At 34.6% G+C, this 14,833-nt stretch overlaps 1 pseudogene; it reads left to right on the top strand.

Annotated features, from left to right (window-relative positions):
- Positions 1 to 313: 313 nt before the first annotated feature.
- On the top strand, positions 314 to 410 carry LOC122127306 (annotated as a pseudogene).
- Positions 411 to 14,833: the final 14,423 nt, after the last annotated feature.

The raw sequence follows: 14,833 nt of genomic DNA, 5'->3' as shown, positions 1-14,833 counted from the left end.
ATTAGGTCCACAAAGCTAATTCAGTTGGATAAATAAGTACTTGAAAAAGCCATCACCTTTAGACCTATCTATAAATAATTGAGAGTACGATAAAATTCCAAATAAAAAGACTTGATAGTCATTGACAAAAAAATTTGCAAATGTGAGCAATCGACTGATCAATACAATTTTTCCAATATTCACAGAATTTTAGGGAAATAAGATCGATACCATTGTTAGGAACAAGAAGGTTTCCTTGTTACAAGTAGGCACCCATAGATATAAGCCTGTATAAAGATTGCATCATTAACAACTTAAATTTAGAGGATACTACATGCATCAGCAGCACGTATACTCAAATTACAATACAGAGATTAACATGGCACTTGCAAAAGGATAATATGAAAATTTGAGAAGTATTCCATATTTTTCATTCTTCAGATGCAAGAAATGAAAAACAGTTATTAAAAGGTTGATTACAAAATTACAAGTGTAACAATACACGTAATTCATATAATTAAATTTAGTTTGACATCAGTGTATTAAATCTTCAGCTCAGAAAGGCATTTACATAGCATAAAATTTACAAAACTTCAAATTAGACAACATTGTCATTTTATCCCAAAGAAAAATAAAGACCTAGAAAAAAAAGGAATCAAACTGTTTCTATATGGAATGCAATCGGAAAGGAAACATTAATTAACCTATATATTATAAAGTAATGTAGAATTCAAAGTATATCTAGGAGAAAATAAATAAATTATGAACATTATGCAAACATAGAATATAGAATATTTTAAAATATACTTTTTCAGACAAGCACCAGAAATATTTTACTTTCTGTACTACTCATTTCAACAGGTAAGTTAAAATTATTTCTGATTAAAAAATCACAAACTCTGAAGAAATCATTATACATGTATACAAAAACTATTGAATACATTTTGACATCCAATGCAGGCAATTCATTTGGAAGAATTCCGCGGAATCCATGAATTTTTACAGTAAAATATTGGTGTTGCCAGGCACTGGTGGCTCATGCCTATAATCCTAGCTACACAGGAGGCTGAGATCTGAGAATCATTGTTCAAAGCCAGCCTGGAAAGGGAAGTCTGTGGTACTCTTTTCTCCAATAAACCACTAGAAAACTGGAAGTGGAGCTGTGGCTCAAGTGGTAGAGTGCTCACCTTGAGCTGAAGAACAGAGGGATAGCTCCCAGGCCCAGAGTTCAAGCCCCATGACAGACCAAAAAAAAAAAAAAAAAGATATTGCTCTTATTTGTTTGTGAAAATATTTTGTAGGGACACAAAAGATGGACTTGCATTTTTGAAATTTAAGAAACTTAACCCGAACATTAGGACTTAGTTGAACAATTTGTACAGCCCTCCACAACTTCATAAAGGGAATGACACATACTTATCCTTTTGGCAATATCAAATGCAGTTTCTTCTATGTTGTTCTTCAGGCCTGGTTTTATATAATGGTTCAACAGAAGGAGACCCAGCGTATCTTTGCTATCTCAATTCTCAGCAGCAAGATACAAGGGGGTCAAGAGGCCTTTAGTTTGGGCATTGGTATCTGTATCATGATGAAGTAAGAAAGAAGCCACTCTGGTATTATTCCACGTATATGCACTGTGCAGGGGTGTCCAGTCATCTACAATTATTGTATGTGCCGCTTGAGACACCAACTCATTGACAATGTCTAAGTGTCCACTGTAGGCTTCTCAATGAAGAGGGGTATACTCATCGTCATCCCTACTATTCACATGAGTGGCCATTTGGAAAGAAGTCTCCGCACTGTAATAAGCCGAATATTTTTGGCAGCCCAATGAAGAAATTTGCTTGGATCTTTCTCCATTTTTTTTTCTTTAATTGATACCATTCCTTACTTTTTCATCTTGTTCCTCATATTCCTAAGAATTGCCTAACCAGAGACTTTGAGAGCCAGTGGGAATGAGGTATCCATGTATTTCCCTATTAGTTCACATTGGTTGAACTGGTCAGAAATATCCGGTGAATTTTCTGCATCTGTTTATTCACCATGATTTATTTTCTCTTTTTCCAATTTTACTATTCGAAATTATTCTAACCGGCGAGTAAGGAATTGTTAGAGAACAGAGGAAAGATGTTCCTCCATATTCAAATGTACACACTGAAAATGAAGACCAGTGATGTCTTCATGTGCAGCTTATTCTAGGAATGAGAAAACAGGAAATAATGCCTTCTATATAAATGATTTGTTAAATGGCAGAGCAAAAAGTGAAATGATGCAACCAAAAATATAAAAGCAAAATAAATTAGGATAATTATGGAGCAATCATATTATTTATGAGAACCAAGAAAGGGAAAAAGAGAGAGACAGATGTGCAATGACCTATCTAGCCACAAAATCCATGCCTCTGATCAATTTATAGAGCAAACAAAATTTTATTTTTTAAAAAAGATGGAAATAGAATTTATGTATTTACTTGAAATTAGTAAATACATTTTTAGTAGCCTACATAAAGAGACATAACTTTGACCAAATTACAGACAATAAACTAAATCCTTGATAATTCTAGTAACAGATCTGACTGAAATCAGTTGAATCACACTTTTCCTGTACAATGAAGGAATAGGAAGGTAGTCAAGCAGCAGAGAAGGCAGGGAGATTGTATCTGTGACAAAACTTTGTGGGAATTGGTATTGAGGATTTCTTACTGGTGATCCACTTGCAATGGAAGCATGATTCTGAACTATTGATTTAATCATTATATTCTACAAGAAGATAAATGAGAATTGATAGTTAAGGACTACTAATACATTTTGACCTTCTCACTAAGCACGTTCAATCATCAAAATCACATGAAGACAATAGATAGGCCTCCTTTTTAGATGAAAGCAAGTGTCTTTAAAAAAAAAAAAACAAGGAATGTATGTAGTCATGCAAAGGACTTCTATTTTACCAATGCCTCATACAATTTTCTAATGTTGGGTACCAATAAATAATGGATCTATCAGAAAGCTCTTAAAGCTAATATGTTCAATAGTGAGTTCTCTTACACTATATCATGGTATTGTTTGGGTATGGTCTGAAGAATAAATTTACATTACTAACTTGAATTTCTGACAGGACAATATCACCACTGTACATCTTGCTTCTATACTCTCATTTTTAAATTACTATCTAAGTATGTGCATTAGATAACTATTGAGGAAAAAATAGGAGCCACACTGATGGCTTATGTCTTTAATAGTAGTTAAACAGAAAGATGAAATCTGAGGATTGTGGTTTGAAAGCAGACCAAGAAAAAAAAGTCCATTAGAATCTGATTTGAAAGTAACCAGCAAAAGCTAAAAATGGAGCTGTGGTACAAGCAGTAAAATGCTAGTCTTGAGAAAACTGAAACAAAAAATAAATTCTGGGACAAAGCCAGGCCCTGAGTTCAAGCCCTAGTATTAACACCAAACAAATAAATTACTTAATAAGGTAATTAATTAATTAAAAATAAATTAAGTGATCACATGTGGAGAAGCAGGTAAAATGTAACATGCGTGGTGATGGTTTATGTATTATTTTGTAATAAGGCATATTATCATTTGTCCTAATCACTAAAATTTTATTTGAACTTTTTGTACAATAAATCCTGAATTTAGCATGCATGTATATGTGTGTGTACATGTGCGAACATGTGTGTATGTGTATATGTGTGCATGTGCTATTGCAATGTTGCTTGCCAATGTGGACAGGGTGAAGCTGAAAAGAGCTAACTGTGTTGCAATGTTTTTATATATCAGTGTTCTGTCATGTCTTTTCAGTGGAACCACCCTTCTGTATATATTATTTGTCTAATAATAACGTCATCATAATCAAAGCATTTATAACATTAAGTTAGATAAAGAGAACGCTTTCAGCTCTTATTGTATGTTGGGTAAGAAGATACAGACATAATTAGGTAGTAAGTTATTTTGCTGTAAGTTGATTATCAGTACAAAATACGTATGTGACTTCTTAAATTGATTATACTTTTAAGATACACTCATAGAGTGATTTGGACCGACTTGACCAAACAGGTATTACTCTCTGGTTATTCCTGTGAAACACAAGTTGGATAAACTCTTTCTGGATTTCTGTTGAAAATAACTTTCTTTGCAAGATCATATCTATTCTCACTAAGAGATAATCAAACCCATACTACGTTTGAATATCTCATCTTATTGTCTGAAAATAAGTATTGTGGATATGCTTGTTAGATATTCCTTTCAAAAACGAATAAACAAAAAACATGGGTCATGTCCAGATTGTGGATGCATTTGAAGGTATTTTGTACATGCACAGGGATCTTTACTAATGGCTCTTTTGTGGGAGTAACTATGGCAACTTTAACAAAAAAGGCTTTTTGAATATCTTTTCCAATATACATAACATCCCAGAGCAAGTCTTGCAATTTCTGAAAATCCTTTGAATATTTTAGTATTATTTCATTTCATTGACTATAGAGCCAAAATTTCTGAAATAAATATTGTTAAGATCTGAAAATGTAAGTGGGTATATAGTCTTTTTTATGCGTCATTTTATGAAAACCCAGTTTTTATGAAAGTAAATGGAATAGAATAAAAGAATGTAAGTGACTTGGGTAAGCTAATTATTAGTATAACTTTGTTTTCTATTAATAGTCCATTGAATGTACATGATGCAGTTAAATTATTTCCTTTGTGTCTCTGTACTTCAGTTAGTTTTATAATCTTTATAGTTATGAGTGAGTTTTTGTATAAATAAAGGTCTTTTAAAACGATTGGGATTAACCTTGTTTTTGTGTCCTACTCCCAAGAAAATGAGTTATTTTTAAGTGTTAATAGTTTATCATTATCATTATCGTTATCATAGGGAATCATTATCATTTTCATAGGGAATTTAAAAATGCAGTAGTATTGATGTCTTTTTAAACCAATTGTATTCACAAGTTGGAGAGTCTTTAATTCATACTTAGGTCTTGGTGTCTATGATTTTTAACCTCTCGTTCCTAACATTAATGATAGGTCAGACTGCATTTTTGGGTATATGAAAGGTAAAATATTTATCTGGGGTCAAAGTGATTTTTATATCAGTCTTTCTTTAATAACATTTTAAAGTAGTACATTTCTCTCAAAATGTTGGGTATAAAAACCAATCAAAATACTTCTAATGGTAAATAATTTAGGTGAACTACAATGTGGAACTGATTGCTCCAAAAGACCTGCAGTCTGTTTCCGTCAGGAATTGGGCAGGTCATTCTTTCAGTAAGACTGTATTAACTAGAGATGGGGTCACCAGGCAGTGCAGTGTTGAGTGAAGGGATAAAATATGATTTCTACTATTTTGAGCTAGAAATCAAGAATATTATAGTTTAGCAATTCCTTTCACCAGGGAGATATACGTGATTATGAACTTGGAGTTTTCATATTACAGTTACTTCTTTTCTTTTTTTTTGTTGTTGTTGGTCATGGGGCTTGAACTCTGGGCTTGGGTACTGTCCCTGCGCTCTTCCACTCAAAGCGAACACTCTACCACTTGGACCACAGTGCCACTCCCAGTTTACTAGTGGTTTATTAAAGATAAGAATCTCACAGTCTGTCCTGCCAGAGCTGGCTTTGAACCACAATCCTCAGATCTCAGCCTCTTGAGTAGCTGGCTTTGTAGGCATGAGCCACCAGTATCCGGCTTAGTTACCTATTTTCTAAGAAAGATAAAGTGAAATATTATTAGAGTGTGCACAATAATTTTGGGATATTTTCCTAGAATTAGTAGACTGAGTGCTGGTATTTAGTTACAAAATAGAATGAGGTTATTTGATATGGTGGGAATGGACCGCAGGCTAACAGTTACCGTGTGTACAATGTTGTACTATTAATTGCATCTCGGAAGACTTAATATCATCATCTTAGAATTAAAAATAGAAGTAGTTCCACTTTATGGGATTATTGTGAGGATTAAATTAGATACCAAATGTAAAGTACTTGGAAAAACAATCAGAGTTTGATACTTTCTACCTGTTATTTTATCATGTGATATATTCTAATATTTTTACTGCGATTTTTATATTGTGTCTATTTAGGATATGCAAAGTGATATATTCAAATTAATTGCGTGGTTCACTATTATGTCATTATGAGGAAAATACCTGCAAAGAAAATTTCTGAGCAGGAAATTATCATATTGACTCATTGTTTAAGATCAGATGTCTCCATCGTTTTTTTGTTTTTTTTTGTTTTTTTGGGTCCGGTCATGGGGCCTGAACTCTGGGCCTGGGCGCTGTCCCTCAGCTCTTCAGCACAAGGCTAACGCTCTACCACTTGAGCCACAGCGCCACTTCTGGCTTTTTTTTCTTTTTGCTTATGTGGTATTGAGGAATCGAACCCAGGGCCTCTGGCATGCAAGGCATGCGATCTACCACTGAGCCACCTTCCCAGCCCCATCGTTTTTAATTATATTTTTATAAAATAGTTGTACAAAGGGTTTTCCATTCAACGAATCGGTTTATAATTACAATGGATCTTTACATAACTTTCTCACATCCTTCCAAACCTCACCCCACTTTCATTTTTTCTAGTTTCATACTATCTGCATTGAATATTATGGCTTCACTCTCTACTTCCAGAAGTCTATTTAATCCTTCCCTTTGACTTCCCCTCACCTTTTCCAAGTGCTAGTCTCCTAGTACTCATTCTGTTGGATTAAAAGTTAAATTTTATAAGAAATTACAACTGTTAAATACTCCTCTGCAGTGCTGGGAAGGTGGTTCAGTGGTAGAGTGCTTGCCTTGCATGCCTGAGGCCCTGGGTTCAATTCCTCAGCACCACATAAGCAAAAAGAAAAAAGCCAGAAGTGGAGCTGTGGCTCAAGAGGTAGAGCGCTAGCCTTGAGTTGAAGAGCTGAGGGACAGCACCCAGGCCCAGAGTTCAGGCCCCATGACCGAACCCAAAAATAAATAAATAAATAAATAAATACTCCACTGCAAATAGCATGCTTTGATTAATACTGTTGTTTAACTTGCATAAAATTCTGGCTTCCAAATACACATCCTTGGTGTGTCTGGCTCTGACTTCGTTTACTTAACATAATTTTACATCTATCCATTTCTTTGCAAATGCTGTAACAGTCTTTATAATGGATGAGTGCAACCTAATTGTATATTTGTGCAACACTTTGTCGAACCATCCCTCTACTAAAGGTCGTCTGGGCTGTTTCCATAAGTCCTCTACGGTGAATAGTGCAGTAGTGAACATGATTGTGAGAGCGATTTTACTGTAACGTTTTGGAAGAATTCATAACTATTTTTATGTGAGCAATCCTCTAGCCAATTTTCCAGAATAAGCATATCCCTTTCTTCATCTCCATCACAACGTTTATCAAGTCCTCAAAAACACACTACCCCCTACAGGTCTCAATCAGCTAAAACCACACTGTGCCCATATTCTTTGTTGTTGTTGTTGTTGTTGTTTTTTCTGTCCGGTCGAGGGGCCTGAACTCTGGGCCCCTCTGGTGCTGTCCCTCAGCTTTTCTGCTCAAGGCTAGCGATCTACCACTGGAGCCACAGCACCACTTCCAGCTTTCTTCTTTTCGCTTATGTGGTGCTGATGAATCAAACCCAGGGCCTCATGCATGCAAGGCAAAAGCTCTACCACTGAGCCACTTTACTAGCCCCAATGTGCCCATATTCTTTTAACACATTTTTTCATAATTTTACACATAATTTAGTGAGAATCTTCTATGTACTTTCCTAATGTGGGAATAAGGGATATGACAATAGAATAAAAGTAAGAGATATGGAATTTAATTAGCTATTATCATATTTAAAATAATTTTCAGCTCTAACTCATAGTCTCACTATTATTTTAATCTTTATTTGATTACTTCACATAACCGCTAAATTATAACATATGATTTAAATACAAAGGCAAAAATGTGTGGTTTGACTTTGACACTCATGTGTGAGGATGCACAATATGGGCAAATAAAGGGATTGGAATTAATAGTCATTATCCATTTTGTTAAATGGTTTTCTCAAACTGATTCTCACAATTCATATTTCATTCAACAACAAGAAACATGACAATTCCCTTTGCTTTGCTCCTCATTAAACTTGTTTCCATGTTATTTTATAATGAAGGATGATTTCATAACTCTACTGTAGATATAAAAATATGTTAAAATATTTCTATATGTATGCATTGATATAAATATACACACATATATTATAAAGGTTATAATGATAAATTATAACATCTGTAACTGTACAATTTACTAAATTATTAAAAAAAATGGATGGCTCAGGCCTGGAATCCTGGTTATTCAGGAGGCTGAGATCTGACGATCATGGTTTGAAGCCATCCTGGGCAGGAAAGTCCATGAGCCTCTTATCTCCAAACAACCAACAGAAAATCAGAATTGGAACTGTGGCTCAAAGTAGTAGAGTGATAGCCTTGAGAGAAAAGACTCAGAGATATCACCCAGGCTCTTAGATCAAGAACTAAAATCTCCCCCAAAAAAGTATTTAATTTACACCTGTGTAAGTAGAGTATTTCCTTCACCCAAATGCACATCCATGCTCATTTGCAAGGTAACTCTGTTATGTCTGGTGTACCACATAATATTATCACTTAAGTACAAAGCATTGCAACATGGGTAAACTCTATCTCTCTCATGCATTTTTCTCCACTCAAATATTCAAATCTTACAATTATTCCCATTATTTAAAATCATAGTTTTTTTCTTTAATACCCATAATATTAGAATTGAAATTGAGTGTCTTGTGTCTCCTAAATGGATCTTCTTAACACTTTGGCATGCCCCCAGTCCTAAATTATCCTGATTAACTATCAGATAGAATCTCGCTTCCAACTTGTGTATGATCGTGGGCTCAATCTACTTCATGTTATTCTTCCTGGAATTTAGAATAACGGGTGCCTGGCATTGTGTACAGATCTTTCTGTCCAGTCTGAGCTTTAATCACTATCCTCACAACAGTAGACTCCCATGTAGTCAGAATTTTGATAAGCTTATCATAGCTTTTTAAAAAAAATATTTGCATTTCCTGCAGGTTCTTGAGTACTGAGTTAACTTGTTTTCTTGGGTTGTTTTTTTTTCTTTTGAATGTGTGTGTTGAGTTGTTCTTCATTTTTCCTTTTGTTTCCTTCACTCAAGTTCTTACCTATAGTGCTGAGAAACCAATTTTTTCTCAAGATAGTCAAGGTGAGCATTATTTATTCCAAAACAATTCCAGTAATATTTAAACACCTTCAGGAATTTCGAGAAGATGGTGGAGAAGAACCTGGTGGCTAAACAAGTTCTCGCGTAGAAAGCAGTTCTAGTGTTCCAGTGAACAGTCCTAGGCACACCAAGTGAGCCATCACAGTACAGAGAGTTTGACCAGAGAGGGAAAATCCAGGTAAAGAGACAGATCTGAGCATTTTCCAGCAGCCATGGCTGGGGCGGCTGGGGCAGCTGTGGCAGCTGTGGTGGTGTCCATAGCAACCAAGCCTACAACCCAGAGAGTCTGGGACAAATACGAGCAGATTTTACTCAACACCAGCAAGAACTGACAAGTAGCAGATATCTTCATCTTGCAGATAGCAGACCAGAGGCTACCTAGGAACCAACACTCCAGCGTGAGTACAAAAGTGCCATCCTCATTCCTTCTCAAAGGGAACAGAGAAGAGAAGGCCACCCCTCCCCCCAACACTGGAGATATCCATCTTTGATACAGACAAAGGCCTGGCTAAGCAGTTACCTCTAACTCAGTCCTTTGATGAAAACAAAAGAGTCATTTAGCGAGTCACAAGTACCTACCCTGACCTGCCATTCTCAACTTCACCCATGGGAAAGTCACCATAAGCAGGCAGAGAAAGCTACACCCCCGAAGGAGTGGCTTTCTTCACTGGGTAAACAGAGCCAGAGGCTGCCCCTGCCTAAGGCAACCCTGACAATCAATTGAAAATCAGTAAACATAAACCCTGAGAATGGCTACAGGCTGGGCTCTGTGAATATCTCAAAAGCTAGCCTCTCAGGGAAAAGCTACTGTTTGCTGAAAGGCCTCAACTTTACCCAGAACCCAGCCTTATCACAGCAACTTTAAACTAGAGGAAACAGCCATCTCCCTCTTTTATGATACTCAAAGCAGATCTACCTCCCACTGAACTAGCCTGGAAGGTGGTTCATAAAATCCTTGGCACTGCAGAGAATTTTTCTGCCTGCTCAAACCAACTGACTTCAAAAACCAATCAAGCCACAGGAAAACCAAACACCACAACCTGAGCAGAGACTTCAAGAGACTGGTTACAGACACAAGGGAGATACAGGATCTTCCCATCAATCCCCCAAAAACAAAATCAAAGAAGTCTTTTTTTGTATCTTTTTAAAATTTTTACTTTTTAATTATAAAAATTGTTTTTATTAATCTTTTTTTCTTAATCTTATAACTTTTATTTTAGGTGTATATGTGTGTGTGTGTACTTTTTTTAAAAACAATCTCTACTGACCTTTTGGTCTTTTTTGTTCTTTCTTTCTCATTTGTTTTACTTTTTCATCTTTTGTTCTTTTTGCATGAATTATTTGTTGTTCTGCTCTTCCTCATATATACCTGTCACTGATTATAAGACCTTATTCCCCATTGTGTACATACTTAATCCAAAAATGTATTACTCAATTCAAAACCTCTTAAGATTAAATTCCTTATCCTTTAAGAGGCTAGTTCAAACAATAATAATTTTACCTATAAATTTGGACACAATTTATCCCAGTATATTATTGGCTCTATCCATCATGCACATAATTTATCACAAAATTTAAGTAGGAATTCCTTCATCCCTTAAAGAGAAACTTCTCTGAAGAGGTAAGAAGGATGGCCAATAGACACATGAGGAAATGCTCAAAATCCCTAGCCATAAAAGAAATGCAAATCAAAACAACATTGAGATACCACCTCACGCCAGTTAGAATGGCAAAAATCAAGAACTCTAATAACAACAGATGCAGGATTAGATGTGGTTAGGGTAACCGTACTGCATTGTTGGTGGGAGTGTAAACTTGTTCAACCACTTTGGAAAGTGGTATGGAGGTTCCTCAAAAGACTCCACATAGACTTCCCCTATGACCCAGCAATTCCACTTTTGGGCATTTACCCAAATGATCACAAAGAAGACCACACTAAAGCTCCCAGCACAAATATGTTTATGGTAACATTATTTACCATAGCTAATCTTGGAACCAACCCAGATGCCCCTCAGTAGATGAATGGATCAAGAAATTGTGGTGTATGTACACAATGGAATTCTTTTTCTCCACCAAAAAGAATGACATTGCCCCATTGTTAGGAAAATGAAAGTCTTGGAAAAAATTATATTAAGTGAAGTAAGCCAGGCCTAAATACTCATAGGCCCCATGTTTTCCCTTATTGGTAATAAATAGTATATGTCTGAGACAAGCAGAAAAGGTAAGATTCGTTGATGTTAGGTGAAATGTACCCCAAGATAAGTATTCAAATATTTTTTTTCATGCGATTGTTTTTAACATATTTATAAGATGAATTTTTGTTGCTTTGTATGTTCCTCCCCCACGATATAACTCCTGTTTTCACTATATTTTATGTTGGTATAATTTGTGGAGGGGCATGGAAAAAACAAATCGAAAAAAGGATAGAGTTGGACCCATTGTAACAATGAGATGTAGAAGATGTTATGTCGAAAAACGAACTTTAAAACTTTCGCAAGGTGGAGTATAATGGGGTGAGGCAGGAGAGGTGAGATGGAAGGGGATAGGAAGGGGAAATAAAGGAGGAGGCAACAATGCTTGATAAGAAATGTACTCATTATCTTGCCCATGTAATTGTAACTCCTCTGTATGGTATTTTCAGAATATTAAAAAAAAACCTTCATACCTATTAATTTTATATGAATTCTAAGTGCTTAGAAGGTTCTTTTTATTTTCACAGCCGTCTTTGGCATACACAGACATATCATGGATTATATGAAGGTAATAAATTTCCAGATGCTTGCCAGGAGGAGTAAAACCTATAGTTTTTCTTTTTTTCGAGAGGCTTGCCATTTCATGAAAAAAATATGCTGCTTGATGCAGGATTTCACAAAATTATATTGCTAGGAAAAATTTAAACAATCATCTAACATTACAGAGTTGAGGGAGATGAATTGATCTTCTGAATAATTTACTTTTGGGTCAAATAAGAGCAGGCTGCCAAAAAGAGAGTAGACTTTAGAGAAACATGAGGAGTTGTATGTAAATAGGTGCTTAGCTGATTTTGTTAATTTGTGAACTAATACAGGGAAATAAAGTGCAACAAGGTTAAAAAAATAAAGAACTCTGCATTGAAATACTCATTTGTGTGTGTGTGCACACACGTGCCTGTACACACACGTGCATGTTCATGTGCTCATGCATGCATTCATCATTCCTGCTCTAAGCATCTGTGCCCAAGGTAGTGGTCTACCACTTGAGCCACTGCTGCAATTCTGGTTTTTTGGAGATAATCACATGTTTTTTCATGATTGGACTGGCTTTGAACAGTGTTCTTCAGATCTCGGCCTCCCGAGTAGCTAGCTAAGCTGATTCACCCTCTGAGTAGCTAGTTAATATTCTGTCTGTCCTCTATGCTTCACTGCTCTTTTATTCTTTTCCTGAGGTTATCACAAGCCTGTCATATTTATTTCTAATTGTTTTAAAAATACTGTTACTGCTTGGCACCAGGGGCTCCAATCTGTACTCTTAACTACTTAGGAGGCTTGAGAACAGAAACCAGGACAAATTTTAGGGGAGTTCCTTCTCAATTTATAGCTGGGTGCATTGGATCATTTCCACCATCCTGCACTATCTAGAGACTAAGATTGGAAGGACTGCAGGATCCAGGAAGGTAGACAAGTAGGTGTGCAACTCTGATGCCATTGATGATGGGAAGAATAAAAGGACAGATCAGGTGCATGTTCTTGTGGAAAGGGAACCCCTATACTAAAATTAACCACTGATATGCCAGCCTAGCAAGAACAATACCCCAAGTTGAAATCCCCACAATTTTCCAAAACCAAAAGAAGTACATACATTAACATCCCAAAACTTAGTACAATCTGTTCTTTTCTCTAATATCATCTTTATCTGATTATCATATTATGTGACAGAATAGTTTCTTCATTAAACTTATGATATATTTTAAAAGACCTCGAAAATTCTTTCTCACTTATTAAGTGCAAATGAATGGCATATTGCCTCATTTCTTACATATTTGACTGCCACTAAAAATCCATCCAATGATTATTATAGTAATATATTCTGATTTATTACTTTATTTGTAACAGTTTTTAAACATTTTGCTTTTCTGGTGAAGTTTAAGTATTTAAATGGTATCATCAAAGTATATTCCTTGGGTACTTGGGGCAGGTTTTTATAAAGTTTTTAACTAATGGCTTCTAATAATTCTTAATTTCTATATTATTTGTATTATTTTTAATTTCAATATAATTTTATTCTAAGGGTAATGTACAGAGGGGTTACAGTTACATAAATAAGGTAATGAGTACATTCTTTTGAAAGGAACCTTGTTAACCCCTCCATCTATTTTTTTTGTACACTCAAATAATTACTGATGCTTTTGCTGTTGCTATTGATCAAATGTACTTTTGCTTTCATTGTTCATGCATTTTTATTTTAAAATTGATATAAAAGGGGTTTACAGTTACTTAAGTCAACTAAAGAGTACACTTCATTTTATTTTCTATATTTCAAATTTTGATGTTAGTTACTTATTTTCTTGTTTCTTTAGGATTCTTTTTTCAGAGTTGTAGGATTAGTGAATTTAATTTTGCATAATTTTTACACATGTAAATTATTCAGACACATATATGTTGCTTTTAAAATATTTAACATGTGAATATTTAAAATTATTTTCTTAATTTTTATATGGTTAGTGAATTTAAATAAATTGATTTTCTTATAGTTCTAAACATATTTTTCCAGGTAACAAATAATTACTGTATTTTCAAGAAGCACATACTATATTAAGAAAGGCTTCATTTCCTGGTCATTTTTTTGTAAATATTTGTACTTGAATTAAAAAAAAAGTTTGAGCTGGGCATGGTGATTTGTGGCTTCCATTTTCTACCTATGGTAGGAACTGCAAATAGGGTTTGTAATTCGGGAGAGCCTGAGAAACTATGAGACCCTATCATAAAAATATCCAGAGTGAAATGATTACAGATATAGCCTCCCATAACGAGATATATAGCGCCTGGTTATCATATGCTAAATCTTGAGGTTAAAACACCAGTACCATTAATCTTTTGTCAAAATTAAAGTATACATGTTTCAAAATGTTCATTATTTAAAACTTATTTGCAAAGGTTCTCATGTCTTCTATTTCTTAATTTTCAATTTACTTAATCTATAAGAATCCAAGTATATTGTGACTATTTGATTTCTACTAAACGTTTAAATAGTATGAGCAATATTATGATTTCATATATTAACCTATTTTTATTATTTGTGATAATTTCCTCTATTTAATATTATAATATCAATATTCCAAATGTGTGTATGTGATGTGTGTGTATGTGTGTGTGTGTGTGTGTTTATGTGGTTTTTGTGTGTGTGTGTTTTGTGTGTACTTCATAATTCTTGGGAGATCACACCATTATTTCACATATGCTATATCAAGATTTTACCACTGAACTATATACTGTGTATTTATAATGTAAATAGTGTTTTAAATTATGATAAATAGTGTTTTAAATTATGACTTTTAAATTTTCATTCCTAGTATGTTTTTTCAAAATTATATATGATAAAATGTGATCCATTTTCTATTCACATTAGCAATTGTTATTGTTATTTT

The sequence above is a fragment of the Dipodomys spectabilis genome, unplaced genomic scaffold, assembly GCF_019054845.1.
Source record: "Dipodomys spectabilis isolate Male_0828 unplaced genomic scaffold, ASM1905484v1 ptg000298l, whole genome shotgun sequence".
Classification (NCBI taxonomy): Eukaryota; Metazoa; Chordata; class Mammalia; order Rodentia; family Heteromyidae; genus Dipodomys; species Dipodomys spectabilis.
This window is presented reverse-complemented; position numbering and strand designations above follow the sequence as displayed.